Here is a 6,333-nt window from a genome sequence, read left to right on the forward strand (position 1 = left end):
AATCCCCAAAGGACTGATGGGAGCTCGTCGACCCATGCACCTGTTGCGTGCTTGAGATCGCGCATCAATCGGGGTTTCAGTCCTTTAAGAATTAGGCCGTTTGCCCTTTCTGCTTGACCATTCGACTGGGGGTGAGCGACCGAAGCATAGTCGACCCGAGTGCCCTGAGAGGCGCAAAAGGCCCTGAACTTGTCGGAATCGAAGTTTGACCCGTTGTCCGTGATGATACTGTGTGGAACTCCATATCTGAATATCAACTCTCTGATGAAGCTGATAGCGGTGCAAGCATCGAGATTCTTGATAGGCTTGGCTTCAATCCATTTGGTGAACTTGTCGACTGCTACCAGCACATGAGTGAAGCTGCTCCTGCCTGTTCTCAATGGTCCAACCATGTCCAGCCCCCAAACAGCGAAGGGCTAGATGAGTGGAATGGTTTTCAGGGCTGACGCGGGCTTGTGCGGCATATTGGAGTAATACTGACATCCTTCACATTTGTCGACTATCTCTTTTGCCATCTCATTGGCTCTCGGCCAGTAGAACCCCGCTCGGTATGCTTTAGCCACAATGGTCCGAGAGGACGCATGATGACCACAGGTCCCCGAGTGGATATCATTAAGGATCAGCTGACCTTCTTCTGGTGTGATACACTTCTGGCCGACCCCAGTCGCGCTTTCTCTATATAACTGTCCCTTTATGACTGTAAAGGCCTTGGATCGACGGACGATCTGTCGAGCCTCTTCTTCGTCTTCTGGGAGTTATTTCCTTAGGATGTACGCGATGTACGGTTCTGTCCAGACGGGAGTGATAACCAACACTTCCATGATCAGATCGACCATAGCTGGAACTTCAACTTCAGTCGGATCCATGGCACTTTTTGGCTGCGGGGCCTCTTCCGTGAAGGGATCCTCCTAGACTGATGGTGTGTGGATGTGCTCCAGAAACACATTGCTGGGAATGGCTTCTCTTTTGGAACCTATTTTTGCCAAATCATCAGTTGCTTGATTTTTCAGTCGGGGTATGTGGTGAAGCTCTAACCCCTCGAATTTCTTCTCCAGCTTTCTCACTGCATTGCAATAACCAGTCATGGCTGGACTTCTGACATCCCATTCCTTCATCACCTGATTAACCACCAAATCTGAGTCGCCATAGACCATGAGGCGACGGACGCCGAGTGAGATGGTCATGCGCAACCCATATAAAAGTGCTTCGTATTCTGCCTCGTTATTGGAGGAATCAAAGTGGATTTGAAGAACATATGAGTTTATCTCCTCTGGGGGAGACCAACACCACTCTGGCACCGGAACCACTCAGCATCTTGGAGCCATCGAAGAACATAGTCCAATGCTCTGAGTGAATCTGAGTCGACAGCTGTTGTTCAATCCACTCGGCGACGAAATCTGCGATTGCCTGAGACTTGATAGCCTTCTTTGCCTCAAACTTGATATCTAGGGGAAGGAGTTCAATCGCCCATTTTGCCACTCGACCAGTGTTGCATCCCTGTTATGCAGGATCTCTGACAATGGAGCGTCACTGATGACTGTAATGGAATGATCAGAGAAGTAGTGAGCAACTTTCTTTGTGGTCATGTAAATCCCATATACAAGCTTCTGATAGTGAGGATATCTTTGCTTTGATGGGGTCAAGACTTCAGAAATATAATATACTGGGCGCTGAACTTTGAAGGTTTTCCCTTCCTCTTCCCGGTCGACCGTAAGTACCGTACTGACGACTTGTCCTATGGATGCAATGTAAAGCAGCAAAGGCTCCTTGCTGATTGGGGCAGCAAGCACCGGCTGGGTGGAGAGCAGAGCTTTGAGCTCTGCAAATGCTGCATCAGCTTCAGGAGTCCACTCGAACTTGTCGGACTTCTTCATCAATCGGTAAAGAGGCAATGCCTTTTCACCGAGATGAGATATGAATCGACTTAGGGCGGCCAAGCAACCAGTAAGCTTCTGGACGTCGTGCACTCGCACAAGGCTTTTCATTTGGAGTATAGTGCCAACTTTTTCTGGATTGGCGTCGATTCCCCGTTCGGAAATGAGAAAACCGAGTAACTTTCAGCCAGGGACTCCGAATGTGCACTTTGATAGATTAAGCTTGATATCGTACCTCCTGAGGTTGGCAAAGGTTTCAGCAAGGTCAGTCAGCAGGTCGAAACCCTTCCGTGACTTGACCACGATATCGTCCATGTATGCTTCCACATTCCGACTGATTTGAGTGAGTAAACACTTCTGAATCATCCTCATGAATGTGGCTCTGGCATTCTTGAGGCCGAACGGCATGGTAACATAACAGAAGCACCCGAATGGAGTGATGAAAGCTGTCTTGATCTCGTCAGGTCCATACAAACGTATCTGATGGTACCTGGAATAGGCGTCCAAGAAAGACAGTCGCTCACATCCCGCAGTCGAGTCGACTATCTGGTCGATGCAGGGGAGAGGAAAATGATCTTTTGGGCAGGCCCGATTGATATGTTTAAAATCAATGCACATGCGAAGTGACTTGTCCTTCTTGGGGACCATGACAACGTTGGCAAGCCACTTGGAGTGGTAGATTTCTCGAATGAACTCCGCTGCTAAGAGCCGAGCCACCTCCTCGCCAATAGCCTTTCTCTTTTGGACGGCGGACCGTCGAAGATGTTCCTTGACAGGTTTTACTTTTGAGTCGACTCTCAGGCGATGCTCAGCAAGCTCCCTAGGAACACCTGGCATATCAGAAGGCTTCCATGCGAAAATGTCCCAGTTCTCACGGAGGAACTAGATGAGCGCTTCTTCCTATTTGGAGTCGAGTGTTGTCGAGATATGAGTCGGAGTGGCGCTGGGGTCGGTCGGGTGGATGTGAGCTGTCTTCGTATCGCCAGTCGACTGAAAAGCTGACTCTGTAGCGGGCTTCTTGGCTCGCAACAGATCGCTCGGGTCTGCAGTCTTCTGGTATTCCTGCAACTCCACCACTGCCATCTGTGCGTCAGCGATCTTCGAACCTTTCTGAAAACATTCTTACGCTTTCTTCCGATTGCTCGTAATGGTGATCACACCTTTGGGGCCGGGCATCTTCAATTTGAGATACACGTAACATGATCGGGCCATGAAGCGTGCATAAGCCGGCCTGCCCAGAATAGCGTGATAGGCACTCTGGAAGTCCACAACTTCAAATGTCAACTTTTCTTTGCGATAATTCTTGGAATCACCGAAAACCACATCAAGAGCAATCTGGCCGAGTGATTCAACCTTCTTCCCAGGAATGACTCCATGGAAACTCATGTTGTTGGCACTGAGTCTGGACATCGGAATGCCCATCCCTTTCAACGTCTCAGCGTATAATATGTTCAAACCACTGCCACCATCCATCAGGACTTTGGTCAGTCGAGTGCCTTCAACAACTGGGATCGACCACCAAAGCTTGCCTCCCAGGGGTGGCGATGTGCGTTGGGTGGTCGGACTGGTCGAATGTTATGGCAGTCTGAGACCATTTCAGGTAACTAGGTGTCGCTGGAGCGACCATATTCACCTCTCGGTTAATAACTTTCAGTCAACTTTTGCTCTCAACATCAGCAAAAATCATCAGGGTGGAATTGACTTGAGGGTATCCGTCATCATTGTCTTCTTTGTCCTCGACCTTGTCTGACTCCTTTTCCTTACCCTTGGGCTGCTTGCCCTGGAACTGCTGGATCAAGAGTCGACACTGCCGAGTGGTATGTTTCGGGTAAATGAAATTACCCTCTTCATCTTTCTTTGTGTGGACGAGACATGGTAAGTCTAACACATCATTTCCCTCCTGGTCTTTAACCTTTTTGGGGTTCCAAGGCCCTTTAGGTTTTCCTTTAGACTTTCCTTGGGCCAAAGATAAGGCTTCCCCGGGAGCCGCTGGCTCGGTTTTCCACTTCTGTTTCCGATTGGAATTGCCTCCGGTTTCTTGGGCGACTAACTTGAGCTTGCCACTCCTGAGTCGATCCTCATCTTCACCATTAGCGTACTTGGTGGCAATCTCCATCATCCGATTCAGGGACATATCTCTGGTTCGACCGAATTTCAAATTCAGTTCTCTGTACTTGACGCCTTCCTTGAAGGCACAAACTGCTTGGTGGTCAGGCACATTCTCCACCGAGTGATGTAACGTGATCCATCTCTGGATGTAATCCCTCAAAGTTTCATTCGGCTTTTGCACACAAGACCGCAGTTCCGTCAGTCCTGCCGGTCACTTGCATGTGCCTTCAAATGTGGTGACGAACACTCGCGAGAGATCTTCCCAAGTGTAAATGCTGCTAGGCGCTAACTAGTTTAGCCACGCTCTGGCCGAGCCCTCCAACATGAGAGGCAGGTGCTTCATGGCCACTTCATCATTGCCGCCGCCAATATGGACGGCCACTCGGTAGTCCTCAAGCCAAGTATCGGGCTTGGACTCGCCAGTGAACTTACTGACTCCAGTCGCCAACCTGAAATTGGGAGGAATCACAGCAGCCCTGATGGCTCTACTAAAGCACTCTGGCCCCGAAACATGTACTCTGCTGCTGGCAGGCGCATCTCTGTCGTGGCCTTCTCGGTGAGCCCTATTCTTGTCGACCAGACATTGGACGAGGATGGATCTCGCGTCAAAGCCTGGCCCTCTGGGGTCGACTGGAATCCTTCGCCCACCATTATGAGGGCGCCTGTCATCCTGCTGGCGAGGCACATCCGACCCGCTCCTCGGGGGAGGCGTGGGCACTCGACGTCGACCATCACGATCGACTCAGTGATCATACTGCTCATGGTTCTCATACTGGTCACGCCGGTCTCCACATCCCTCACGTCTCGGGGGCGATCTCGGGCTGTGAGCCGACTGGACTGTGTCCGCGGCAACGGATCTGCTGTGAATTCTGTTCCGCGACTGAGAAACAGCGGAATTCTGATCTCCTGCTACCTGGAGTAACGCTCTGATCTGCAGCAAGCCTCTGCCAGCCTTCGACTGGGAAGGCTGAATCGACTCCGCTATACGGGCCGCTGCTGCTAAATTCTGAATCGGAGTCCGATATACCTGCGGGGGCGGGAAGAGCTGACGTCGACTGGATTCGGGAACCCGTTGTTGCGCACGCTCGTCGAGTGCTCGCTGGAGGTTCTCCAGTCGAGTGCGCTCGGCCAAGTTTGCCAGGCACGCGTCCTCCAAGGCGCGAGCCTCGGGGGTTTCTCCAACGACAGGAGTGTGCAGCGCATCCATATTCCGGCGGCGAAGTTCTTCTCTCTACAGCGACGTGAGAGGCTCGGGAAGATACTCCTCATGAGGACGCGACGGGTCGCCTCCTCCCGCGCCTCCGTCGGTGCGGGTAAAACCGGGGGGACTGGGCGGTCCATCGACCATCAGAACCTCCGCCGCCGGATCGCTGATGTCGCACTCGGATGCAGTCTCTTCGGAGCCAGTCGACAGGTCGAACAGGCCGTAGAGGGATTCGTCGGGCTCGATCGCCGCGACTTGAGGGGTGGCCGACTGACGGGCCACCGCGTGTCTCACCCACCGCTGAAGTCTCGACCGACCGGAGCGCTTGCGCCGGCGGGAAACAGGGAGGGAGGACAACACAGGAGCCGACCGGTAGGGGGTCGACGGTTGCCGCAGGAGAACGCCGCGGACGCACGCGCTAAAGTGCGTTGCCCCGCGGACAGGGAGTGCGTCCAGGTCGAGCGGAGCGATGTAGCAAAAAACATATTACGTTACCAGAAACACATCTCTTCTTATTAACAGTTGTCACATAAGCAAACTTATATTGGGGTGTGCAATATTAATATCTAAGCTATTCCCACTATAAGTAGTCTAACAGAGGTCCAGTGGAACGCCCAAATCGGAATCCGATTCCAAGTGGTGACCACAAGTGTCAGTATCCAGGATCCGCAATTGCTGGAGCGAGGTCAAGTGGACATGCACACCAGCAACATGCGTCGCTCAAGCAGGCTATAGGTGGTCCAACTTAAACCTAGTGCCAGTGGGTGACATGGTTACATCATCTATAACTGTGTCACCGGAATACATCATCTACATGCGTCACAGTGTTGATGCATGCAAAAGTTTATCGACTACTCTCTCCTTCCACGAAAAAGGATACTTCTGCTTTTGAAGTAAGCCACTTTATATATACTTCTCCGATCCAAATTGATTGAATCAGATTTGTCTAGATACGTAGGTATATACTTTTGCTTTGTGACTAGACACATTGGTACCTAGACAAATCTGAGTTAATTAATTTGGGTCGGAGGGAGTATCAAACTTAGTATGTCACGAAACTACTTTTCAAAATGGATTTACTGGTACTAATTTGGAGTCATACATGTTTCTATATTTTCCAATAATATTGGTCAAAGATCTTTTTTT

Source organism: Triticum aestivum, chromosome 4A (genome assembly GCF_018294505.1).
Source record: "Triticum aestivum cultivar Chinese Spring chromosome 4A, IWGSC CS RefSeq v2.1, whole genome shotgun sequence".
Taxonomy (NCBI): Eukaryota; Viridiplantae; Streptophyta; class Magnoliopsida; order Poales; family Poaceae; genus Triticum; species Triticum aestivum.